The sequence below is a fragment of the Platalea leucorodia genome (genome assembly GCF_965183815.1).
Source record: "Platalea leucorodia genome assembly, chromosome: 2".
In the NCBI taxonomy this organism is placed as follows: Eukaryota; Metazoa; Chordata; class Aves; order Pelecaniformes; family Threskiornithidae; genus Platalea; species Platalea leucorodia.
This window is the reverse complement of record NC_138824.1, coordinates 25,265,270-25,293,057: the sequence shown is the minus strand read 5'-3', so window position 1 is coordinate 25,293,057 and position 27,788 is coordinate 25,265,270. Positions and strand designations below refer to the sequence as shown.

The 27,788-nt window shown below is 42.7% G+C and overlaps 1 protein-coding gene across 2 annotated transcripts in view; it reads left to right on the top strand.

Moving 5' to 3' along the window:
• The window catches only part of STARD13 (StAR related lipid transfer domain containing 13), a gene marked incomplete at its 5' end in the record, with an annotated part of 256,335 nt that overhangs the window by 90,275 nt on the left and 138,272 nt on the right, over positions 1–27,788 (top strand). Inside the window, one exon of one of the 2 annotated variants that reach the window (XM_082304664.1) lies at positions 19,735–19,831. The exons of the other annotated variant lie outside the window; for it this stretch is intronic. Of the gene's footprint in view, positions 1–19,734; positions 19,832–27,788 lie in introns of those variants that run through there. 2 annotated transcript variants of the gene reach the window in all.

Genomic DNA, 27,788 nt, shown 5'->3' with positions numbered 1-27,788 from the left:
AAAAATCATTCTATTCAGCTCAAGTGTTCTAGCTGCCTAATGTATTTTAAAGTTATCACCACATAGCTCAAGATGACTAACACAGAGCACACTTCACTGGTAGGGAAAATGAGCTTTTACTTTGCTGACAAAAATTTAAAGTCAGATTAAAAGCTGACACATCCTCGATTTTAGTGGTATGTATGAAACACTAAATATAGCAGCGAGCTTGTGTATTTGCTGATGCATGGTAATGTAGTCTGTAGCAGAACAGCAATGGGCTGGCAAGGAAGATGGTGCACTGCAGTAATACGATAAAATCCTCGTGTGACCTTGGCCACTTCAGAAGCACTCCATGGATAATTGTGTATCCTTGACTGATATATTACAAAATTCAAATTGAGGCAGTTGTGGTCCCAAGGCTTTAATGAATAGCCTGATCCTGCAAAATTTGTCCAGGCATAATCCTAATTGACTTCAAGGAGAGGTCTCCATAGTGTAAGAAACCAGAACTGTGCTACATAGCAGCTGTATATGAACAACTGCCAACAAAGGGCCTGATTTTGGGAACTGAGAGGGAACTGCAACTCCATCTGGCTCTTGTTAGAAACTGCAGGTGCTTGATTCATTGCAAGATCAAACCCATGTACAGCAGTTCCACTGATTACATATTTCTGTGTTTCCTTGGTCATATAATGTTTTATGCTCATCTTTCTATTTTACCTTTGCTGCGGTCCCTGGGTAGGAGTTATGGGTTAATCACACTGTAAACAGGGAAATGGGATGTTCTGGGATTTTCCTCTTGCTCCTGGGGAGATGGAGAAGGTGATCTCTTTCAGCCTTTCACTTGCCATGGATGCCTGGCAAGTGTGCTGGAGGTGGAGCTGAGGCTGTGGCCATGAGCCCCCTTCTCCCCTCCTCTGCAGGGGAGAGCAGCAGCTGGGTTAGACATCCTGCAGTCCCTTCCAAGGCCTAGACAGTACTCATGTCTCATGCTGTTGTTACTCCAGCTACAAGAGTTTACCCAAGATGAGAACCTGACCTTAAATAACTCGGGAAAATAAAACATCCTCATCCAATGATCCCATGCATTTACTAGAAAGCAGAGTGGGCTCACTTTGACATGTTTCCAACAAGAAGTGGAGATGCTTACTTTGGACTGAAAAATGAACAGGCTGTTTTCTTCAGCAGTGGTATAGTGAAAGTAAACTAGTGAATAAACCCAGCTGTTTGGTGGCCTTGGCCTGTTAACTAATTAAGCTCTGTATTCCTCAAATTAGAAGTAGGTAGACATGGTGCTTCTCCTGCAGTCAGTGCATCAGAGGGTCCTTTCATTTGGCTCCTGTTCTAACTTCTGTGTGGTGCCAGTTTGGCTCCCAAAATTAGGCAGTGAGATTGCCTCTTCCTGCCTATATGTTCCTTTCATAATCAGAAATGATAGAACAAACCCCTTCTTTGTTCTTCTGAAAAGGCAAATCTTTGCTACTCGGCTCCTACTGATGTATTGGAGCAGCTGAGGGCAAACTGTGATCCTCAGCTCTCAAAAGCAAGAGGAAAATGAGAACCCTTACTATATATATCTCAGGATATGGCTGTTTCTAAAAAAAAACAGGTGTAGATTAAAAACATATATGTTCACTGGTTTAGTGTGTGAATTATAGACAAAAGCTTGATCTATTAAGGAATATTCTGAATTTTATATAAGAAATTTCTGAAACAATGAGGCAGTAATGTATAAAGACACTTTATACAGATACTAATACTCAATATCATTCTAAATATGTTCCTCCATTTCCCTGCTCCGTAGTTCTTTCTGTAACTTTGATTTTCAGTCAACATTTTTAATAAGAAAGAAAAATATTGAAAAGACTAGAGCTGGTAAATATTAAAAATAATATCTAGTCAATAATTGTACAAAATATAGGTGGTTTCAGAATGAAATGAAGGTATTATAAACATTTTTTCTAACTCATTTCTGTTTACACTTGGACTCCTAAGGAGAGCTGAACACTAAACATCTGATAGATGAGCTTGAGTGACATTTACCTTGCTGTAAATGGCGATCTAATGCAAATTAGTAAATTGCTCTAAAGTTTTGCCTCTGTTGGAATTAGGGGCTGCTCGTTTCCAGCAACTAAGGTCAGACATGGAGCCATAGGATTCTCGAGTCATTTTCTTCTGTGACTCAAGAAATGTCTGACCAAGGTTGTGGACAAACAGCCATATTCAGCTCCATTGCATCTGAGCAACCAACTTTCTTTAAACTGGGGTTTTCCAAGAGTCGTGGCGGAGGACACATTGTGGTATTGGACATTTATTCCAAAAGTAACAAATGCCTGGAAAATTTTCACTGAATAATAAAAAAACCTAGTATACCTGTTTTCTCTTTCAATTAGACCTTTCCCTCAGACCTCTCTGATAGCCACAGTGCAAACTATGTCCTTGTATTTTATTTCCTGGGCAAGGTATAACTTCAAAAGTTTGAAGGTTAGACATTTTGAAGTATGCAAGTAGCAAAATAAATCTTTAGTGTTTTATAATGCTAACTAAGCGTTACAGCTCTAAGAGAGACATACACACACATGGAAGAATGACCTATATAGTAAGAGCCTTTTGTTTTCGCAGAAAGCATTTCTAACGGGTAGCAGTTCCAGCAATTTTAGTCTTCCACATTAAAAAATATTTCCCCCATGTGGCAATTCGCTAGGTTCAGTTTTTGCTATTTAGCTATTTAGGATCAATTCCTAAGGACTAACTTGTGAGTTTTTGTGCTGCATCAGAGTGACAGGTAGCTCCTCTCTGAAAGGCTGAGGACACAAGATAGATTCTGTGCTGTTGCTTTGTTTGCAAGTCGGACAGAGGAATGCTTTTGGCTGGCACATATGCTTAATGTAAGTTATTTGGGGCAATAAAGCTATCGAACGAAGCAGCCAGCTTCTGACCTTTTCCAACACAGGACCTTTTGTGGGACCGCAGTCAGACCATGCCACTCTTTCATGCTATTGAACAACCTGCCGTGGTGCAAGCTCTGCTCAGAGGAGATGGCCACAGCACAAAAAGACACAGCATCTCTGTAACTGTGGCTGGCTATGGTCAGCGACACGAGTTTCCACTTCCATGAGCACCAGAGTGATGAAACGCTTCACTGTTGCTCGTGTTAGGATTGAAGGCAGGATCTCTAGGCATGAACATCAACACCTTGCACTTGAGTAATAACCACATGAACTTGAAGGAAGTAATCACTGCATAAGCCTCTCCCTAAATATCATGGGACCACTAGAGGAGGACAAAGAGCCATGTAGTGTTAATGTCAACTACAGGGGCACCTTCCTAAGAAACAAGAGAGTTGCTTTAGCAAGCTTTTCAACTGAAAACTATCCAGTCTCTGCCCTTCCTGTTCTCTGTATTAGATTCCATCCAGGCCAGCAAGTTGCTATGACAGAAATACACATAGAGATGCTGGTATTTATTGAGCGCTCAGCACAAGGCAAAACCAAATGTGTTATTTCCACCATGCTGTCAAGCCACAGCTAAAGTGCAGCAATAGGAGGAGGCCGGAGCTGCATATGAACACAAAAGACATGCCAAGACCGTCCCATGTATAATTCCATTGCATATAATGGCATTGGTCAGTTGTGATTTTGGCTCTGTGTCTTTATGAAGGCAGAGCAATAAGAAATGCAAGTTCAAGAAAACAGATGGCCAAAAGGTTGCTTTATATATGGGTATTATTAAGTGGATCTGAAATTGCTATTCCAGCCTTGGTGAAGTGTTGGCTTTTGACATGAGGTCTGAGAAGGTAATGGCTTTAGGCTTTTATTTGAGATTTGTTTATATTAGGTACATACCTACCCTGGAATTTTCCTTGGTTCCAAAAAACTCTGCTATATAAGGCTAGTATGTATGTCAGGACAATTTGTTTTAAAGCAAAAGGACAAATTTTGCCCTGGTGTAATTCTTGGGAAAACTAATGGTTTTACATCAGAGTTGACTTAAGCTCCAAGTCAATGATGTTTTTTCAAAATTCAGCAACATGATTAAATAGTCAAGAAGCTGCTCAGCACGCTCTGTGCAAGGCATAGGTCTGCCTGATTGCCATGCAGGTTTTTAGTATTAGCTGCAAATTTATGAATGGGAAGGACAGATTGCGACATGTGCAATGTTTGAAATTTGGTTTGGATGACTTCTATGTGGAAGTGTAAAAGCAAATGCTGATTTTACTTTTAAGCAAAGTTAATTAAAAATTCATTTATTCCATGAACTACAACTGATAATATTTTTTTAATTACTTGAACAGTTACAGTTGTCATTGTATATGGCTTAGTAGTAACTGCCATTTCCTGGAATTTTTAGCTTACCAAGGATGTAAGTATTTCTCCTGACTTTAAATTCAATCCTTATTGCAATATATAATCACATATGATAGGTAATTAACACTAAGATAACACTTGGTAGTAAGGAAAGCTTGCTTTTAAAAGTCAGGAAAATGCCCATCTGTAAGTATCACTGAAGTTATTAGATTGGTTGAATGGTTTTCAAGTCCATAATTATCAATTTCTTTTAAAATTGGCTTAATTCTGAGAAGTAAACTGATTCTAGCATAGAATCTTGCAGGTTTATCCTGTAGAATATTAAGGATTCCTCCTCTGTACAACCTAATTCTGTGCTGGTTGCAGTCACTGGCAACTTGGTGGGGGTAGCATTAGTCTCTTAATGATGCATTTATAGCTGTATATAAAATTATTTATATCTGTAAAGAAAAAAAAATACCTTCCACTTCTCACAGCATTTCAGAATCAAACAACTCCTCTAAGTAGCTGAGGAAATGGGAAGCTCGGGAACATTATATTTCATAAAATGTATATAGTTCATTTAGCAAAGTCTTAAAACTACAGCTTACTTGGATTGCTAATTAAGTCATTTATTATTTTTAAATTGTTTGTACTGAGGTAGTGTCAACGGGCCTCAGGCCTGGAGTAGTGTCCTTTTGAGCACCATACAGGCAGAATGGGATATTTACATTTGTTTCTAATTCACCATTTAAATAATTTGTCAAGAGCTTATTTTCATGCATGTTGGTTCGTGAGCTGATTGGTGTTCAGGTTACGGTCCCCACCCTGCCGGGTGCTCTTTGCTGTGCCCTTTGTCCATGCAGAGCTCGGCACCAGGAGGAGCTTACGTTAGCGCTGTGGTTGTATGGAGAGCCCCTCTATCTGCTCCTGCATGGCAGGGCACTCATTTGAGCTGTTAGCATTGTCTCAGCCAGCAGCAGGTCAAGGCTTCCTAGTATAGAAAAATCAGAGAACAAGTGGCTAAGGCCCAGGGTGTTGGTGGTCCACTCCTGCCAAAGGCAGAAGGATCGGGGGTGCAAAAATAGGAGAGAGAGACTCAGAGAACTGTTTCTACTCTGCCAGCTTCCCAAAGCAGCAAAGAGGGAATATGGAGAGGAATAATTGCAACATCCCATGACTTCCTTACAGCCTTTCCCAGCAGTAGTTGCCTTACTATCCATGCCAGGCCTCCATCGAGAGAAGCCACTAGTTTGGATTTCCAGGGTCTTTTAGTAGGCAAAGTGGGCACAAGGGCATAGGTACTCTGGCATCACTAGCAGACTGCTGGTGTTGGGTTTGTTTTATAAACATATAACACACAAAGTTAGCCCTGCTTTTCACACTCTTTCTTTTCTTGTCTGCTCACCAACACATTGTCAAAATCTTCAATTTACAGCTCTCTGGACTCTAGTTTGATAACAAAAATGTAAGATGAATTTCCAAAGTTAAACTAAAACTTCTCCTTTTACATATTTTCACCCATTTATCAGACAGACAGTACTGATGCTATATGCTCAATGGCTGGATGATGTATGGAGAACTCAAAATATTCAGTAACTTAAAGTACACCTTTTCATTTGTTGCTTTTGTTGCTGTGTTCCTCTTCTATGGCCCCATAGCCTTGGAATTCTTTAAGCGTAGCAACAACCATATGGGGATGATATCCAGAGTATTAAGCTACACATAGGTAAGTAACTGAGTGTATACAGAAATATGTGAGAGTGCCTCTAACTTGCTGTGATGCGTATATGGAACACTGATTGTATGTTGTGCTTCCTTAGGTCTTGATAGACCCTGTGTCTTATGATCACTGAGGAGGAAACACCTTTAATCTTCAAGCGTTCATTTGCAATGGCTACACTTTATTCTTACACAACACAGTTTGAATGGGAACACAGAATTCCTTTCCAGTGGTTTTGTTCCCTTGGGTTTGATCCTTGTTTTACCGAAGTCCGTGGCAAATGGTCCTTGACAATGTCAACAGAGGCCAAGTGGAGTGATGAAGTACTGGAGTTCTGTTGTGTAGGGCTGCGGGGTTGTCGAGTATGCATTGCTGTCCTTTGGAAACCACAGAGCCACCTCTGTCTACAGCGCTAGGCTTATTTCGTCATTATCCTTTTAGATGTTACAGAAAAGCAGCTCCTGTTTTTTGGCAGGAAACACTCCCCCACACCCACTTTAGACTCCTTCTCTTTGCCTCCTCTCCTGTGAGCAAAAACTTTGTCAAGAAAGCACATTTGTTTGGGCCAGGAACAGAGACAGTTGATACTCAGCTAGTTATTTTGATTGCCTGGCTGGTAGGGGTTGGGGGAACAGATAATGTCAAGATTTCCTCTGCATTCCAGATCTGTTTTCCTCCTACGGTTAGCAGGCGGCGAGTGTGACTTTTCCCACTCAGCTTTTCCCACAGTCAGTAAGACTTATCTGACAACGGAGTTAGTGTCAACTGTCCAAAACTAACTAGGAGATATCTTCCTTTCACCACTCCTGTGCTGTTATTGCTTATCAATGTCACTCTCCAGCTTAGATGACTGGTTAATTTACAGACATACTGAGACAAATTCACTTCTGTTGCAGCTCCATTGAGTTCAGTGGAATTACACTGGGAAAGAGTTTGGCCATAGGTATCTGAAAAGCACAAGTGGTAGGAATGTGATACTAACAGAAGCAAGAGCAGAGCGACAGTCAAAACAAAAAGGAAGCCCTGAGCTTTGGCAGGATTCCCATTTCAGATTTCTGGAGTGTGATCCAACAAGGTGTTCATGTTTTACAGCTGGTGCTGCAAGAGAAAAGTTGTTATTCAACAGCAAAACAATTCCAGTGTCTCCACATCAAAAGGTAGCCCATGTTGAAAAAGAACAAAAGGAGAAATAAGTCATAGGATTTCAGAACACAAATTCCATTGAGAATTGTGAGGACTGTGCTTTTGAATCTGTCAGAGACTTTAAAAAAGACTAGAGTGAAACCAAAGTATACTCAAGCTGAGATTTTTAAATGAGTCTGCAGTGGTTAAATACTGAAAGCCTATTAAAATTCCACAGAAACAGGAAACATGAGCTGGAATTGATACCTCCAGCTTTACCTACGGTCTAAGATGGCTTTCTAAGCATCTCTTTTATCAATGGGGGAGGGGCATTTTCAGAGTGTTAACATCTTCAGCTGGATCAAGTCCTCCTCCACAGGTCTGCTGTAGCACCTCTTCCAGGCAGCTGCTTTTGGGTGGAAGGAGCCAGCCTCTGAGGGTTATCCCTCTCCCTCCCAGCTTCCCACCTCCCTCCATTCTCTTTTAACAATGAGTGCCTACAATTCAGGGAATGGGAACCTTACACCTATTGCTTTTGAAATTTTATTAGCATTTCTGAATCACAGGTTAAGTTAAAATGCAGTGTAAAACGAAGTGTAAAAACCAAGCATTTTAAAGTTGTTAAACTCAGTTAATTCAGTTAACCTGGACTAGCAGTGCAAACAGCCAACAGTGTATCCAGAGCCCTTTGTTCATTGCTCTGCACACTTCTCTACACCATGCACATATCCTACCTACTGTTGTTTCTTATACTCTTCTGGACTCCCCTAGCTCTGTTCATTTTCTCTCCATTTCCTTCTTTGCAAAATCCAGTTTTAGTTTTCCTCCTTCCCATTTCCATTCACTGTTCAGCTTCCTCATAAAGGCACTGCCACTTTACAGTCTGGTTACTCTTCTGCTTGTGATGCCTTACAGTGGCCTGCCTTCCTTCCTTCCTTTCCTTCTGCCTCTCCTGTTGCCTCCACCCCATACCTCTCTATGTTCTCCAGAGCTTCTTAGTCCTCTTTGGTTCTCAGTGAAATGGGCAAACAGCTCTGCAAGCTCTCTAAAGCCAGGCATGATACTCCCTCTCTACCCTTGCAATCAAAACAATTTCTTGCTTTTCCTTCAGCTTGTTAATGGACCTATCATGATCTATCATGACATCACCCATGGGTTATGTCTCCTTGACCAGCTGAGGATTAGCCAGCTTTCTGGGTAGTAAGAAGCAAGGTTTAAAAACTGAAGACCAAAAGCTGAACTTCCAGATTCCTGTTTATGCCTTTAAATAAATGATCTGATTTTCAGAAAGGATTTCAGAAGTGGCTGATGAGTGGTAACCACTTCTGAAAATCAGACAGTGACTTTGGGTGTAAGACTTAGGGACATAGTTTTTAAAATCATGAATTTTTTGTGCCTGGGCAGAGTATTTCCAGACTTAATGCCCGAATGTGACTGCATTCTGGAGTCCTCTTTGCAAACATGAGATGAAGCACTGTCAGAAATGGAGTTAAAAGTGGAAATGTTGGAATACACTCGTCAGGTTCAGCTGTCCAAGGCAGCTAGAATGATACCCATATTTAAAGATGAAAAGAAGTCATTGTGGGCAGTGAAAATAATTCCAGCTTCCCATATTAATTATCATATATGTTTATGAAAAAAAAAACAAACAACAAAGCAAGCTATAATACACCCAGATGAGAATACAGATATAGGATCCAGCATGGCTCTGTAAAAGAAAAGAGAATCAGCTTTTGCACAGGAAAACAGGAAGAGATAAAACTTATCTAGGCTTTCCAAACTAATATTCCAGAGATCTTCAAAACAGAGAGGAAATAACGTGAGAAATCAGTGTGGGAAGGAAATTTTGGTCATAGAACATAGACTTTATAAAAGATCGAAAGACACTCAAATTAATCTTGTCAGTTTTCGGAATGAAGAGAGGCTAACAATAGGTTGCCTAAAAGATTTTTACTAGGACAAGTATCATTTAAAGCTTCATTATCTTGACAAGTGAGTGAACAGATGGCAAAATCTGTAGCAAACTCAAGATTTCCTAGGGTACTAAAGATTAGAATGATTTCTGAGAACCAAATTCAAATCACCAAAGCGAGGTGATTTGACAGCCTCAAAGCAGATGGGATTTCAATTTACCTAAGTGTGAGGCAATGCTCAGGAATGATCGGAAGCGTTCACTGATACTGCATACTTAATGAAGTGTTAGCAGTTCGGAAAAATACCTAGGCAACATTATGGACCGCTTAATTAAAACAGCCCAGTGAAAACAGCTGTTCAATTTGCAGCACCAGTCGTGAAAGCAAATAAAATGCTAATTTATATGAACCATAAAGAACAGCATTGCTATTATTATAATGTCATCATATAAATTCAGGAACTGTATGACAGTGATGCCCAGCATTGTCCACATTACAAAACCGTCTACAAAAAGAAACATTCAGAGAAGTCAGCGAAGGATGATATGCAGGGAAGAAACAAGCATTTCACTTAACTAATGGAAAATGTTGTGGCACTAAATTCCTACTCACCTTTAAGTCATAGGGATATCCAATGAATGTAAGATACAGAATATGTAGCACCCTCATGTGCTGTAACCTGTTTCCCCAGTTAATGACGATCATAAAATCAGCAAGAAACTGAGGGCTTTATGCTCACATATTCTTAAAAACCATGATGGGAGTGAGCAGGGAAAGGGAAGTACCCACACTGAAGGAAATTTTTCAGTGAAGCATATGGGAATTTTTACAATTACTTCAGCAAATCAAGAATTGCACCATTAATGTGAGATTGTCACTAGTGTTTGGTCTAAATTGTGGGGGTTTTTTAAAGAATGATTGGAGAGTTCTTGTAGGAAGGGAGGCTGACCCTGGTGATAACTGAGAAGACCTTGAGTTTCATCAGTTCTGCATTAAAGAGGTAATTTATACCTGTACAAAGTAGAGTAAGAGCCTGCTGTTACTTTCTAGTAGTACATACAACCCACTTTGCATTTATCCTGCCCATCTATAAAATATGAGCTATAGGAGAGGAGGGAGGAGGATAAATCCAAACCTATTTAAGTCCTAAAGGAGGATAGTGTTTTCCAGATGAAACAGTATTCCTTATGACTTGACTGACAGCAATGAACTACTTTAGATCACTGCAAAACCATTTAGCAACATTTCAGAAGAGAAATTGGGAATAGCCTCCAATTTGAGGCATGAGAAGACTAGTTTTTGCTTTTCGGATTTACTTCTTACACTTTTTCCCCCTTTAGCAGAGACATTCACTAAAATATTTTTAAGGCCTGAATTCTGAAACTATGTATCTGATAATTTTGATCAAATTAACATCAAGGATTACTTAGTATAAATATTCTCTGTCAGGTAAATTAACTGATCTTCTGTCTCAAAAACTAACACTGCGTAAGATCCTGCTGAGTTATAATCCCATCAGCACCTACTCTCCAAGCAATTTACATGGGTTTTTGTAATGTAAAAGTTTCAAAAAATTTCCCTGAAATGTAGAGCAATCACAGGTAATTACTACTGAGAAGACTTATGTCAGCACAGAATGACAAAAAGCTGGTGAAGTGCGTCTGCATATCAGTAGTGTAAGTAAACAGTATGGGCAACATCTGTATCTGCAGCACAGTAAAGGTGTTCTGACATCATCCCTAGGAACTAATTTCACTAGAAACCACTGCAACGCTGAAAACGAACTTTGGAACCAGCGATATATACAAGCAAAACAGCAACTTTTTCTTGCCTTCTCGAACAGTCCTGAATGCATATCTCCTTCATTTGCATGGCACTTAATTGAAGTCAAGGGGAATTGTGTATGTGGGGTCTCAAAAAAGTGTCTATTAATAGTAAGAGGGGGAGTCAGGCCGGCAAGAATCATAGAATCACAGAATCATAGAATGTCCTGAGTTGGAAGGGACCCTCAAGGATTATCGAGTCCACCTCCTGTCCCTGCATACGAGAACCCCAAATACAGTGCTTCAAGGGAGTACAAGGGCGAGGTGAAGCCTGCTCTCTTCTTTCTGGAATCAAGTTTTCAAGTAATACTAAATAAAAAAGATGGCCCTTTCTGGAAAGCGAGCGGTGGCATTATCAGTAGAGAGCAGTGGCTGTGACCTCTGTCATCATTCTGGTCACTTCACTGTACACAGCAGCAGGTGATGGGTAACACCTCCTCAGGCTCTCTCTGCCTTTGGTATTCTGGGCCAGCTGCAGAGCAGTCCCTGCTATCGCCTGTCTTGGGAATTAAGTTGTATCAAGTACTGCTTTCAATCCCAAAAGAGAAAAGAAAAGTATCTTGGTATTTTCGAGCTTTCTCCCATGGTGTTTGATGTTACTGTTTATATAATAGTAATGTAATGTCACTATTAAAATTCAGTTCTGTGAAAAGCAAATGGGTGCATAGCATAGATTTTTTGCCTCTTGCATGCAGAAGCTGGAGTCTGGAAGACCACAATAAGTTATGCTTTGCGTGGTGGACTATTTCATTTCTCACAGCTGAATTCTTTTGTATAGACTATAATTATACAGCAGCACATCAGTGCTCTCATAAAGGCTGCTGCCTACTGTGCAGTGACACCTAATAGCTTACCTCTCTGTGCATTTATGTAGTATAGTCCACATAAAAATATAACATAGCTTTGTTTCCAAGATACTGAATCTTGAATGAACTTACGTGGTTATGCAAACCCCCTCAAACCTGCGTGCAAAAGGCAGGAAGAGTGTAGGCAAAACTAAGGTGAAGAAGCTACAAGTATTTTTTAGACTTGCAGTTCACAGCTACGCTTTTGCCTACCTGATTATATGAAGCCATTACTGAAGCAATATTGGACTTCTTTTGAGAACCTTTTTTTCTCCAAAGCTTTCTGTAATCGTTTCAAGGGCAGTACTACAGTGTTTCAACCAAAAAAAGTAAAATCCTCAGCGACTCACAGTAAACCGCTCTCTGCGCAGCTCTAAAAACTGAAACTGCAGTTGTTGCTGCTGACTTGTTAATATAACACAGACATCGACATTTCCTGGTTACTGTAAACACTGAAATGCTTTTGGAGTTAATGGAATACAGGTGCTGCCTGACGCTACCAAAATGTTCTCACAGAAACAGAGACATTTTTGGATAGAAAGCGCTGCAGATCCACCTAGTCCAGCCCCTTCTTCACAGCATGAATATCCTGCTTCTCAGTGGGAATACCCAGATATGTTAAATGTCATGAAACAAGCATTCTTCCTAAGCTTAAGCTCCTTTATACTAGCAGGAATGGCCGTACCACTTAGCCTGCTGGAACAGAGAGTTCTGTAATGCCAGAGCTAGGTGATGGAGTGGGCTTAGGCAGGCTCTGAGCCGCTGGGAAACCTTCCCAACGGGGCTGTGGGAAATGATGCTTACAATCCAATCACCACCAGCCTTCACTTCGAATGAGACTCAGACAATATTGTGAACAGCCGGTTGGCCCTTCTTTACTGTGGAAGCAAGAAGAAATTTAAAATCAGCCTTAACGATTCAAGATCCTGTAGAACTGTTTAGGTTAAGAGGGCTTGGCTTGGGACTCAGCCAAATTTTGATTCTTGTCATTATAATCTGCCTACCTGAAATTCTATCCCCTATTGCGACTGGCCACGACATTCTTTATTTCCTGTCCAAAAACATGAGTAGCATTGCATTTCAATTCTATTAAATATATGCTTTTAAAATCTGTTAAATAAGTTAAATAAGTTAAAATAGTAGCTGTGTGAAGGAAGCTCTGTAAAAATCCATAACTTGCAATATATTGATACTTGGCAATATGCTCCCATCAGTCAGTAGCCTGATTACTAGGAAAGTGTGTGCGCATTAGTATTTGTGTATCTGAAGAAAGTTCTTACCCTCATAAGTAAATTGGTTCTGGGAACAATTCCGTTGCATTGTTGTTAGAACCTGTTGTCAAGATTGATCATGTTTTCCTGTGTAATCCAGGAGAGTTATTAGAAAAAGAACAAGCTCCCAGGTCTCTGAACCAATATCCAGATACGGTGTGTGCTAAATTGCCGCTGACTGCTGCAAGGCTTTTTTACACAAATGTTCCAATTACTTCCACTGTGATGGTAATAACAGTTGGAAGTTTGGGAAAAAAATAATCTTGGTTTAGACAAGGTCCCAATACAATATTAAGGAAATGAGCACTTTGAGAGCAAAGAAAGATGTAGTTTAGAATAATATATTTTTGTCAAGCAACTAAAAAGGAGGGGGAAAATCACACACCAGAAGCTGGAATGAGAAGAACAGGGGCAATATTCTGTGCTGAGACAATTCGTGTTTCAACATAGCTGCTCACTTTTTCAAGGGCGTTAATCACCTCAAAATTTCAAGCTCTGCTCCAGTAAAAAAAAACACTATATCTACACACATAAAATACATTCCACTTTCCCAGTTGCTTAATCACTGAAGAATTGGCTATTTCTACAGTGACTGGCTTTGCCCAGCCCAAGCTTTCATATCTGCAACATACTAGATTTTAAAGATGTCCACAGAGCATCTTACGAAAGAAAGTGAAAGTTTATTGGCACTTGGTTTGTTTTGTCCCTTGCTCTCCTCTGCTATCTGAGAAATGTGCAAGGGCTTTTGTGGCTGCTATTCTTCTGAATTTCAGCTTAAGTATCAGCTTTGTTGTCTGCTGTTCGGTAGAAGCACTCTGTTTACTCAGGCAGTAATCCATCCAATGATCATTTGTGCCACAGTTACCTCCCTGTCCCCTTTTTCACCATTCTGACAGAACAGAGCATCCTCCTACCTGTCACACAGGGCCTTCACCTGGAGTTCATCATTCTCCTGTGGCAATTTAGGCTGAGTTAAGGAGACAAGATCAGATAAGTAGAGTGGTTATTAAAAAAAAATCTGCAAGAGCTAGATACAGCTAGGATGTGAGGCAGAGAGAAAAGTCCAGGTTAAGGTTGGCCAGAATGTGAAAATCTTGCTCCATGGTAAAACCAGGAAAATGGCAGTTATTTTCCAGAAAAACTGACATTTTCTCTAATTTTTATTCCGTAAGAAATGATTTTTTTTGTCAGAAGGAGTTTTCCAGGTGAAAATTCGTGGTTGCTCTAGGAAAAACTTTCATCCCACATTTACCATCTCATCTTTGTTCTCACTTACTCTGCCTTGATAGATACAATCTGGCCTACTTCAGTGCATCCCAAATGCAAATACTCTGGCAGTTCTCTGCTGACACTATTCATTGCAGTTCATCCTGCCTTTATGTGGCATCAAGTGGAGGCTACTTGGCTGAAGGCTGAGGGCCCGTCCCTTCCCGGTCTATCATTTGTTCACTATTAAAAGCTTGATTCCCCCAGTCTGTCTGTACAGCTAGCTTTTGTTGTCTCCTCATTACATTTTCAAATACACATTTGCATGCTTTCTCTAAAAGTGCCCCTCATGCTTGGGAGTTGGTCCTCTGACTATATAAAGATGCCACATTAACCTCCTTGGAGACCCTCTTGCTAACTCGCTTTGCGTCAGTGCCTCCAAGAACTAATTCTGGTGTGCTAACACCAGTAGTTACGACGCTGGCCAGTATTGTTTTATTGTTCTCTTGTACTCCACCCTTCCTACCCCAATTAGCTCTTCTCTCCGCTGGTGTCTTGTTTTATATTTAGTTTGTAATCTCCCGAGGGCAAAGATTGTACTTTTGCTCCATCCAGTTTCTGGTTTTAAGTGCTTTGATAATACAGTTTATTAATAATAATAATAATAAAGTACCATCCTGTGTACGAACAGAAGACAACCTTAATTCTGCCCCATTCCCTCCATGCCAGTTTTAGCAAGGGCGAGGGAGCACAGTCAAACAGCAGATACTTTGTTACTGTAGTCTGTATCTGAGCATACTTAGAGCCTTTTCACAGTGAACACTGCAAGAAGTCCAGTTTATTTCAGCATTAATCACTGTGAACAAGAGTGAAAGAATTTGGCCCCGACTAATGAAAGCCAGCAGTGCTCTGCTGTTGGCAAAGTGTGGAGTGAGCCTTTCCCAGTGCTTCAGAAAGCTGAAATGGAGAAGGATGAACAGATAGGTGTCAATCTCTTGATAAACCAGGAAAGAGTGAAACTGCTTTATAATTGATCCTCATTAAAGCTACCTTAAAATGATGATAATTTGCATATGTAAATAACAAGCAAGGAGAGAGTGCCAGAGAACAAGCTGGAACATTTTGTCCTCGTTCACAATGATTCTTTTTTTTCTCTATCCAAAATGTTTGTTTGTTTACTTAGATGTCAAAGAGGACACCTACTCATATGCCCTTGCTGCTTTCCACATAACTTCAACCACAGAATTAGTATGCAATTCACTGCAGTCTGCTACTAGGAAAACAAGCAATGGAAAACCTCAAATCTTTTCTTCCTTTCCGGTGGTAACCCAGACTTACAACATCCCACTCAGGACATTTAGCCTGTGATAGAAAACAAATTCCAGAGCTCTAGGACCCCCAAAGAGATAAAGATCATTGCCAAAGTTATAAATATTACTTGATGTATTTATATCTAGGCTGTCTGAGCTACTATTTGAAGCTACAAAAGCAGAGCAACATCATTTTGAGTATAATAAACTTCAAGAAGCTTCATTAATTTACAGTCAGTTCCTGAAGAATTAGATGTGTTATAAAATTTGGTATTGCACTGATTTGCATCAGACTGCATCAGTGATCCTGTAGTACTAATTGATTTCCTCTTTTGCTTTCTTACTGCTTTTTAAGACATACAAGTGTAAGGAGCTTGTGTCCAATAAACAGCAGGCAGTAACCAAGGATGTACTCTTCTCACATTTTCCTCTGCGAGACGTATCCTGTTTTGTTCTTCTGCAAGCAGACAAATATTGTGAAGTGGTTAAACTAACAAAAAATCCTGACTCGCCATAATGAAGGAGGAAAAAACAGAAAGAAGTTGTACTTTTACCATAGTCTTGCCGTAGTTTACAAATGGCAAACCAAGATGTAGTCATTTTTCTCTTTCCTTAGGCCTGATTCTCTTCTTACCAGATGCATGGGAGTTTTCACAGTGTCTTTATTAAGACTAGATCAGGCTGCATAATGGAATCGGTAACAAATTAAAAACACAGTGCTAATTAGAGGCCAGATTATTATGTAGTATCAATTAACTTGGCGTTTAATTACCATGGTGATTGGGAGGAACTATAAATTGCTAAATACATAATTAGAACATCAGACTTCTGTGCCACAATGGCGTCAGAGCATGGGTGAAATTAGCTTAGATTTTTCCCCCCAACATTTTACATGCTTGCAAGATTTTAAGACAGACAAATACCACTTTCATTTCTGCCAATATTCTGTTATCAATGAGAAAAGGCAAATATCATAGTTCACTTTCTTTTAAGGCAACTGGGAATTTCCTCCTTTCTTCTCATCATATACAGTGTTTTTACTGCAATTACTCTGAACAGAACCATTTTGGCCTGACTAGTATCAAGCAGGAAAACTGCTGTTTCTGTGGAAAATGTGCTTTCCTTTTCTTTCCCCCAGAAATGTTATCCATCTTGTTCAGGATGTCAAAATGTTTCAAGCTATAGACAAGAGCACTGATGAGTTGGCTACCTGTGCACTTAACCAAGAGATGAAAATGTGTGGAGGGACACCAGAACTTCACCATTTAGTCCTGCTCTCTAACATCCTAAAGGGAAGTGAAACATCTTTGACCTATGGCTGATCCCTAACACTTAACCTTTCTTCAGGCAGGTTGTGTAAAACAGCTCTTATTGTAACTGCTACTACTAGGTGTAATACATCAAAAATACCTGTGTTGGTAACTCGGCTGCTGAACAGCTGACTATGGTTAAAGGCGTAAAATAGGAATGGGCCAGTTGCTGCATGAGATATTTTCTCATTACTCAATAGCACTGTTTTCTTTCAGGAGAAAAGTACAGTATCTGATCTTGCTGCTGGATTTAGTTTTCCACAATAAAAAGTACCTGAAATTAGTAAGATTTTTGTCAGTGCCTGCCACAGAGTTTGGTCTAGGCTTGCCAGTTCAGTTCTGCTGCTGATTATGAAATACAGTCATATCACTGGAGTTTATCTTAGTAACCTGCGGTGAGATAACATGGTATTAGCAATTGCTAGTATCTCGTTGCTAATTAGCTGCTTTCATACACCTGGAAGTTGAGGGACATTTTTGATGAAGTAACATCTTCAAAAATGGAATAGAAGGGAAGAGAATATCTTTTGTTGTATCGCTACATTCTGGCCATCACAGAAAGCAACTGAAGAAGGGGAGATCTATCTTCCAGACAGTCTGGACACGGTAAGAGGGCGCATTCAAGTGTGGCTGCCAGAAGAGCACTGTTGAAAGTTACAGTACTGGCTGACACGGACTGGTGTTTGTGGGTAGTGACACAGCAGTATGGTACAAAACCTTCAAAACCGATTTTAGGATTTCACCTTTAGACTGTGTGTCACTGCTGATCTTTATAGGGCAGCTGAGTACAATGTCGGAAATTAATTTCTTATCTCCACCTGGTTCCTAGGAGACAGGAGCCCGTGGCAGAAAACAGGCATCGTAGGTCTTATGTACTGGTAATAGCTGTGTTGGTAGGGAATTAAATAAAGTGAGGCAGACGTCAGAGGGAGATTTACGGGACAGAGGAGCTGATTGTAGGAACTGTAATCCTCTGTTCTCCTGTTAACATCAGTGGGTGTTTGCTCTGGATCATGGGATGTGGGAGTAGTTACATGGTTATGCTGTCCCCCTTCCAGATCTTAGATGCATCCATCCCTGGAAGGCATCCCTTTTCTCCGAAGAGTTTGTTTCAGTCATTTGGAGGACACTATAGCTGGAATCACAGGAGGAGGGGTGACATACAACATGCTCACAAGTTCTAGGCAAGCACATCGTCTCCACTATATCAGATAAAGCAGAGTAGTTTAAGATGAACCTTTTAAGATGAACCTTTAAAGAACAGGGACAATGGAAAACAAATTCACATCAGAGACAAAGCAGAATACATTATTAAAACTGAGTGGTAACATGGAATACATCTGTTTGTTTGTTTGTTTGCTTTTAGCTTCTATGAGTATTGCTGACATTGCAGTTACGGTTTTAATTTAAACAAGATAAGGATATTGATAATGTTTAACATGACTGCTTTACCAGGGTATTCAGCTGTTTCAGTGTATGGCACTCACTTTCAGGAACATCAGCCTCTTCATTGCACATCATGGTGCAAAAAGAGTAAGCAATAAGTAATGGTTTGTGACTACATGAAATGAAGCCCCTCTTGGCCTTCTCAGCTATCGGACTCTGCTGCTGTTTGTGCTGGGAACCATCCACTCCACGGGTGGCCAGGGCACGGAAGGGACCACGGTTACAACAGTATTTCCCAGATCACAGAGGAAGCAGAGACCCAAAACTGGTTTCCTAAATGGGATAAGGGGCCTGATGTTGCTCTCTGGCTCGTCTAGGGATGGAGGAATTGGGATTCCTTGTAGTCTGTAAATGTGTGCAAAAAGTGGCTGCCAGAGTAACCTTTTAGGAGCCTAAGAGCTTGTTAGAGAAGAGGAGATGATGCAGGGGAGTGGAAGGGATGAAGCAGGGAGAGGGAGGTGGGAGATAAGTGGGTGGAATGCGGAGAAAGTGGGAAAGAAATGGGGGAGGCCGTGTTGCGAGGACGTGGCTTGAGCTCGGGTGGTGAGTTGATGAATGGAGACCTCGGAAAAAACAATTTTCTTTTGGCAAAAGTCGTGGCACGGGTGAAGCCCCTATTACAGCTTCCCAAGAAGGAGGCGGCCCGCTGCCAGCCAGGTTTTCTGTCACCTCGCGGCGGGTGACCTCGGCCTGGAGCGGCGATGCCCGGTCCTCGCAGCGGGGCTCCGGCAGAGCCGGGCGCGGGGCTGGCGGGGCGGCCGGCGGCTGCCGGTCGCTGTCCAGGAGCGCGGGGCCCGGGAGCGCTGAGGCGGCGGGCGGGCAGCCCCGGGCTGGGCGCTGGCAGCGGGGCGGCCGGGGAGCGCTTGGCCGGACAGTTCCCAGCTGAAGGGCCACGGGCACAAGCGGGGCCACGACATTTAGACGAAATTTAGTCGCGGGGCGGCGAGGCCTGCGGTGGCCCCGGCCGTCGGCGGCGCCTGAGCCCGGGGGGCGCGGGGTCCCGGCCGGGGCGGAGAGCGGGGACGGCCATTTCCCGCCGCCGGCCCCTCGCGGGCAGCGGCGGGGGCGACCCCCGGGCCGGGGCGGCCGCGGCCCGCAGGCGGGGCCGCCGACCCGCCTGGCCGGTGGGGCAGGAGCCGGGCCGGACCCCGGGGCACCCTCCCCGCCCCGCGGGGGCTGAGGGGCGGGGGAGGGACGGAGGGAGGCGGGCGGCGAGGCGCCGGGCGCGGGACGGGGCGCTGAGGAAGGCTGGCGGCGACGCTGCTGCCCCGGGGGCCGGGGCGGGGGCGGGCGGCGTGCCGAGCGGCGCTCAGGTGAAGGGGCCGCCCGCCCGGAGCGGCGGTGACGCGGGCTGCGGCGCGGCGGGGCTGCCCCGCGGCTCCATGTGGCCGCCGCCGCCCGTCCCCGGCGAGGGGAGCCGCCGCCGGCGCTGAGCGGGGCTGCCCGGGGCGGCATGCGGAGCCGCCGAGGATGAGCAGCCAGCGCCGCCCGGCCAAGGCGCAGCTCCGGAGGTCGCTGAGCGAGCAGCTGCGGGACTCCACCGCCAAAGCCTGGGACTTGCTGTGGAGGAACGTCCGGGAGCGGCGGCTCGCAGGTCAGTCCCGCCGCGCCGCGGCTGCCGCCACCTCCCCTGAGGGGAGACCCCGGGGGACGCCCCGGCCCCGGCGGCGCAGGGGGCTCCCCGCTCCGAGCGGCCGCCCCGGGGGGCACCTGCCCTGCTGCTGCCGCCGCCGCGCCGGAGCGCGGAGACCTCGGGGCTTCAGGGCGGGCGGGACGGGGAGCTCCCCGGCGCCGCCTCAGCTGTCGGCCCGGGTGCAGCCGGCAGCCGGCGGGCGGGGCGGGCGGCAGGCAGGACCCGGGGTGCAGGCAGGTCGGACCCCCCAGCCCCGTGCAGGCAGCACCCGCCCGGGTCCTGGCGGGCACGGTGGGGATGGTGCCACAAGCAGTCGGGCTCAGGGCTGAACCCGGAGGCAGCCGCACGTCGGAGGCACCTTCTGAGCATCTCGGGAATCAAGGGGGTCGGGTTTGCCTCCGGGAAGCGGGCTCACCTGCTCGTCTGATCAGTTTTCTAAGTTGCAGGTCCAGGTTGGTTCCTTATAGTGTTTGTGTGTGAGGACGACAGCAACTCGCAAGGAAAAATGGCTTGTTTCATTTCAGGCGCTTTTATAGCCTTAGGTCACCTAACTGCTCTGGAAAATCGGGCTCCTGCAGTCTCACCATCCCCAGGTGGAGCCCAGAAGGACACAGAGCAGGACGGGTGCTCCAGTAGGTCGGGTCAGATCTATTGCAGCAGCACATTCGCTTTACACATGCAAACATACCGCTAATTTGTATTTGTAAAATGCGTCATGAATTAAAAGATCTAGAGGGTACCTGCAAGTGCAAGGTAGAGTTATTATACCGGAAAACAATACATCAAGATTTATGAGCAGAATCATGTGTAATGAAGGCTAATTTGTAAAGGTGTGTTCCTCTGCCACATCCTACAGCACTGTTAGGAGTTTGTGACCTTGTCTAGGGCACTGTGACATGCTGGTATTGTATAATACAGTGGTAAATAGTTTCTGATATAAGTCTCTAAACTGTGTCTACAGCAGGTTAGCTCTTATGTACATGCAATTAAAAATTGCATGGTAGTTTTTTGAAAAATGACTCTAAAGTGGGTGGCTTCAATAATGAATTACTAAACCAGCTAATTTTGTAGTGTTATGGTTACCCAAAATATTAATCTGTCTTTACATGTAATCTACTTATTCCTATATTAATAGCAGATGCCAGCAGACATTCAGCAAGGATACTCTTGGCTATTTTTTTCTTTTTTGCTCAAAGACAACTATTGCTTGATTGAGCAAAGGACCTGGGCAGGCTGCCATGAAGCTGTAGCCAACTTCTTAAAGCAACTGGGTATTAAAATTGATGGAGTCAGACTTTTTATTTAAGGTGGATAGAATACTAATGTCCTGGGTTTATGCACTGCCATAATTTAAGTGCTATTCATAATATGTTTGTGAGACACTGATACACATGCCCTTTAATTAAATGAATTGTCTGACAGCATAGCAAAACGTGTACACAAATAACATCTGTTGATTCCAGATATGTTCTCTTGTTCAGACACTTTTATGTCTCTGGGATTTTTGTCCTTGTTTTTATATTTATTTGTCCCTCTGGCCCCCATAGCTGCAGTGCATATTCCTATGCCTCTTCTTCCAGCTATCGTTAATGAGAAGGCAGGGAAGGCAGCTGATCTAAATGTGTCATTATTTGCTGCTTGCCAGACCAGCTTCCCCTGCATCGCAATGGATCCCATCCCAGTCAGGAAGACAGTTGTACAAGTTCCCTTTTTTTTTTTTTCCTCAAAGTTGACATTGTGGTTCAGCCCTGACTGACAGTGGGAGCAGCAGTGTAACTAGTAACTAGTGTTTAAGAGCAATGACCGAAACGAAATGCAGTTCTAACCATCAGTGTGCTATTATATTCCAACCATCAAGCCAAATAAAGACTTGTGATTAAATCATCGTTGTGATGACAGCTTTGCAGGTTCTTAAATAGTTACTCTTTTGGTCTACTTTACCTTTTATCTGATGATTGTTAAAGTTTCAGACACCAGTTGCCCAACATATACCTGTAAAGAAAGTATGCACAAGACAGCTTAATTCATAAAAATGATACAATCGTTGAGGTTGGACAAGACGCTGGGAGGCCTCTAAGTCCAGCCTTCAGCTCAGAGCAGGATCAGCACTGGGAACAGGGCAGGTTCCTCAGGGTTTTCCCCAGTGCTCCTTGGGAAGAGTTTCTGCCCCAATGTCCATGTGCTGGAGCAGAGGGCGGCAGTACATGGTGTGCGTACACGGGGTGTGAGATGGAGCAAGGAGCTGAACCTTGGCTAGAGCAAGGAGAGAGCTGAACCTTGGCTCTGCCGCTCTCAAAGAGGCAGACAGCATGGCTGGGTTGCTGTGGAAAGGAAGCGGTGCATAAAAAGACTGCTACAGTGTGCTCCTTCCCTCCCTCCCTCGCCCTTTACAGCAGAGGTGATGAGCGGCAGCCTGGCTCCCGGCGTGCTCCTGCGACAGGGCTGCTCCGTACTGTCTCTTATTCAGGATGGATCTATGGTGCCAGCAGCTCTTAGTCCCTCTTTCTGATTCACTGACCGGGATTTGTTTTTTAAACAATGAGTGTACCCGCTACAGTGCCACAAATGCCAGCCTTAGTTTTTCTGTGCTTTTCATAATTTTTGCAGAGGTAGTTTACACTGTGTTCCCACTGTGCTTATGGTTTAAGTTGGGATTCATGAACTGATCGGGAAATGTACCAGAATTTTAACTCCCTTGTTGGAGTGGGGATCTATTTGTCTGAAAAGTTATATAAAATACTGTTGGTTTAATGTAACTCTGAACCACTGTGCCATTATTGAAAGCCATTGCATTAGAAATTTGACTTAGGTATGTAACAGACTTTTTAAAAGTGATGACTCTAAGGTGATTCTGAGGTCCTGCTCAAATCGTCATCACCTGTTACAGTAAAACACAACAAGTTGTAGTTGTTACATCTGTTGTATGTAGGTGAAAAGTGGCACCCTCTATCTGGCATTCTTTCAGTTACTATATACTAAAAAAAAGCCCACAAAGAATATATTTAAGCTTTGAAGCTCAGTACTTCAAAGTCAGGAAACACCGGATGTAAGGATGCCTGTTGCTGCCTTGTTGTGCAGCCTCCTTGCAGTGTAGGATTGTCTTTTAATAACATGATCACATCCCCCTTTTTTGCAGAGAGCTTTTCTGCCTCATTCAGTGCACAAAGTAACAATCCCCATTGCTGAATCTGTTAACCTAGAGCCTGCTGTACTGCAGCCTTCTCAAGTCCTGGACTGAACACAGAATTACAAATTCCCTCAAGTGCTCATGAGCATGGTGCTTAGGAGTACTGAGTCTTGCATACTTTGTACCATAAATGTTTTAATTGTATTCCTAGAAGCTGTAAGGTTATGTTGTTCCCATTTTACAGGTAGGAACCAGAGGGACAGTGAGATTGAACTCAGGAGTATCAATAACTCTGAGTGTTAGAACTTTAATTTTCTAGTTTAATATTCAAATTACGGCTCTCGGTGTCTCCTATTGCTCAGCACTCGTGCAAATCAGCCTCCAGGATCTAATTGTACTGCACCCAGGGAATGAGTAACTTGCAATTCCTGGCAGTCTGGTCAGATTTTGTTTCAAGTGACTTGCTGAAAACCAGACAGAGAGGGATGGAACTGCAGGGGCACCGTTTACTTGGCATAGTCTCAGAAACACAATTTTTTCCTGTGTGCTGTCTCCCACCCTTTCCTGCACGCCTTCCAGCATCTGCAAGAGATGTAGCGGGAGTCCTGCAGCAGCTGGCGTAGTTGGGTACGTGACTCTGATACACGACTAGATCATTGTCCGTCATCAGACGGGATCCTAGGGAAGTGCATATGCGGATGAGGTTAAGACTTTTCCTAGTACCTAATGGGAGGAGGGTTGAGTTAGGATGAAACAGGTGACTTCAATTCTGAGACTTCCTGAAGTTTGAACACTTGACTTTGTGACCCTAACATTCTTCTAATAATAGAAAGTTTTGTCCCTAATTTCCTAGGTTTAGCTTTTATCCATGGTTTAGCAATCCATAGATTGCTGTTGGGATTTTTGCTCTGTAAGGCTGCCACTGCTGTGTCTACAGCATAGATACACCCTCAGCCTTTTTGCCAAATCTCTTCTCACCTGAGCGTCATGTCTCACAATACTTTGTATGTTCTATGTTCTTGAAGAGATTGTATCCCCATTTGATTTCCTCTCACCCTTCAGGTACAATTCCTCTTATCTCCTAATTGACGTCCTTTCTACTGCCCAACTGCTGACAGCAGTATGGGACAGGATACCCCTGAGCACCGTCCCAGCTCCTACTTAGCTACGGAGCTCTCTGGGAGCAACTGCCTGGGGTGACTTTGGGGAAGGATGTCAGATGCTCCCACCCTGTTTTGGGCTTGGCCGTCCTCCAGGCAAATGGAATTTGGGGGCAAGTTTTCCACCAAGTCTCCAGTGGTTTGCTCAGACTGACATTTCAAAGTTTTATAACTTGGACAAGTTTGGACAGATTTTTCAGAGACCGATGCTAGAGTGACTCTTGAACCTTCGCTGTGAGGTTACAGGTTTTTATTTCAAAGGATGAAGCACTAGTTTCTCAATCAAGCAGCATGAAAATGTACAGTGGGACAACATACCATGGGCTAATTTTATCTTAGAAATTAATGACCTGCTGTACCAAAAATTGGAACAGGAGCATGAGGCAGGCTCATCATTACAAGTAAATTTTTGTCTAAAAAAGTCAAAATTAAGATCTTTAAATGGAAAGGTTTAGAAAACCTACTCTTGGGTATCCTTAATTGTTCAGGAAGACCTTATACACTGATTTGCAGCTACAAATATGTCTTCAAATGTGTCTGAAATGCATTTATGTCAGAGGTGAAACTGAACATTAGCTGAAGTGGGGTAGAAAATGGAGAATAATTTGTTCAGCAGAAAGTAATTGCCACATGCAGCATTTGGCAAAGACGTCAAGGCAATGCCCCTTCTCCTCTCAGAAGTAACTTATGGTTGGTTTGTGGGTTATTGCGGTTTTATTGGGTGCAAATGATCAAGCCTAAGTTTGTAATTGCACCTCTGGTGACGCAGTGCTCCCTGGCACCAGCTGATCTGTTGATCCTCAAGAATATGGAAGAGAAAGGTGGGTCTTAAAAAACTAGTGGTCACAACCAGAACTAGATGAATTTTAGCACAGTTTTCTGTCATGCCTGTATGGAGGCAAGAGCAGCCATATTTCTGGAGCCCAATTAAAGAAGCATCAAATCTATAGGTGCCTCATAGTTTTTAGTTTTCAGTTAAAATGAAATATTTTTAAGAAATTGCTTTTGCAAGTTTGTACCCTGTGAAGCAGAACTCATTATTTCTGGTGTGATGTATCCTGAGGTCAGCGTTAGGAGAGCCCAAAGGAAACCTGTGTACCAGGCTCCCAGGTCCTCAGAGAACCCCTGAGCAAAGGCCCGAGTCCCGATATGGGGCCAACCTTCATCCTGCTGCATCTTGATATTATTCTATTACTGAAATTTCTTCTTAATTAAGGACTTTGTGTACACTGCAAATGCAGCAGGTTAATCTAATTAAAGCTGTTCAAGAAAACAGTGGATTTTTTTATAAAATAATTTTGCCAGGTCAGTTTTCATTAGGAAGTGTGGGAGATGTGCATGTGAAAAATCTAGTATTTGTTGTTGCTTATTTGGTGGGCATACTTCTCTGTTCTGCTTTAAAATCATGCACGTATGTTTTCAGAAAGCAGAGATGTTGCAGTCTGTGTCCCCACCAGTGCACTGGAGTACAAGATGCTGATTCTCATGTATGTTGATAAGATGTATATGTGTAAATTCCCCCCTAACCTGACCCCATCAATGGGAAAAGACTGTCCTTTGTCAAGGAGAAAAGTTATGAAAGATGTTCTTTATTCGGGACAGAGTGCTTCAGGGAAGAAAGTGACTTATGAGTGATTCGCTTGGTCAAGCGTGCCAGGAAATTTTCTGCTCTTGTATCAATCCTAAAGAAAATGTAATAGGCAAAAAAGTAGTCATTGATCTCATAAATTATATTAATCACACTACATATTCCCTATTAATGTTAGGATGGTGGTTTAGGTGAATTTCTTTAAAATAGATGGATGCTCTTCTTTGCATGCATGTTATGTCATCGTTCTGTAATTTCCATCTTCTTCCCTAGACGCTCCCTGAAGACCAGCGGTTTGAATCTGAAAAGGGGGCAACGGTGGCAAAATACCACCATTGTTAGTTCTGCTGCTGCTGGGTTCTCATGACCCTCAGCAACAAGAAGTTAATTCCAGAAATACAATTACAAAAATACCAATATGCTTGACCTGCCAAGTATTTCTGTATCAGCATGAGACTGTGGAGGGGGGTGATGGAGGACTCCCCACTGTCTCAAAGTCCAGAGAAAGATGTAATTTTCTCATACCCACTCCCGTGGCTCCGCTGCCGTTTGCCGTGTAAGGTTTGGAGTGGCTGTGGAGGAGCAGCAGAGGTTCCTGAGGTGACAACAACATTCATCTTCTGGTTTTACATTTAATACATACATTCAGTATTTGAACAAGTCCTGCTTCCATAAGAGAGCTATATCAGAGATTGTTTTCCTAAGAGAAATTCAGTTTTGATTACTTAATTTCCCAACATTATGAGATACAAAACTCTTCTGATAAAATGGGGAATCAGTGCTGGTAATAGGACTGGATACCATTTGAATCAGTCAGTTTCTATTTGATAGCTATTTAGAAAAGATTCTTGATAGGTCTTCTTTCTGGAGCTTGGCTGTTCACTGATTTCAATGACACATTAATCGTTAGAAAACACCCATATTTTTTTTCTAGAAAGTTATGATGTCAGTCCTTTTGATAGTACAGCTTTCTTTTAATTTTTTTTTTTTTTTTTGCTACTGACTTTGCGTGGTTCCTTGAGCATCCACAAGGTTCTTTTAGTTCTCAGTAGACAAATATTTATCCTTATTTCTCCACACATGTAGATGGGTTCAGTTCATTCCACCTGTAAATGTTTCCTGTGTGACTAGAAGAAGGCTGATACCTTGTCCGTATGCCACACCATGCCTTTATGGAGGATTCCTGTAAGCATTGTAATTATTGCTGATGTTTGCAGACCATAATATTAGAAACAAATCATTGTACTATTTTTCCAGAAGCAGTATATATAATACAATATTGTTTAAGTTCCTGTACGTTTAGATAGATGTGTTTATTGGTACTCATATTTTTCTATGATATATAGGAGCTCATATAGACTGATATAAATACTTAACTGATTTGTCTGACATTAAACTGTAATAATGTTTTTCCATCCCAAGATTGCTTCTTAATAGCAGTCATGGCATATTAAGTTATGTATCTTCTCATTTATTTCCTATTAGGTGTTTTGTATTTATTCGTATGACTGTAATCCTACAGACCACTTTTCATATCCCCATGCAAGAGACTTTATTTACAATAATAACTATGCCAGAACGTTTATACAGAACATTTATATCCACAATAAACTTTTAGCTGCTAAGTGAACACCATAATAATTCCTATCAATACAGCCTAGTTGGTGGCTGGCCAGCAAATTCCTAAACATGGGAAATTTCTGGACTCGGTAAGGCCCTGGAGACTGGACTCCCAGTCTTCTGCTTTCCCAGCTACAGTAGGATGTGGTGTTTAGTTTCAGGCATCAGTGACGTCTCGGTTCTGAATTTTGTGTTATCGCTTTTTGTTCGAATGAAAAAACCTCTTCGACTATGTTCAGTGTTCTGAGAACTTAGATGACGTAACAATTTGATTTGTGCAGTGCTTGCCAGGCAATGGCCTTATTTCACAGCAGTGGTTTGACTTATGTTTGTCTTCTTGTATTTTGTATTTCTTGCATTTCTTGTGAGACAGATGTTCTGTCTTGCTCTTCCTGATTTCTTTTGGTTTTCTGTCATAGCATG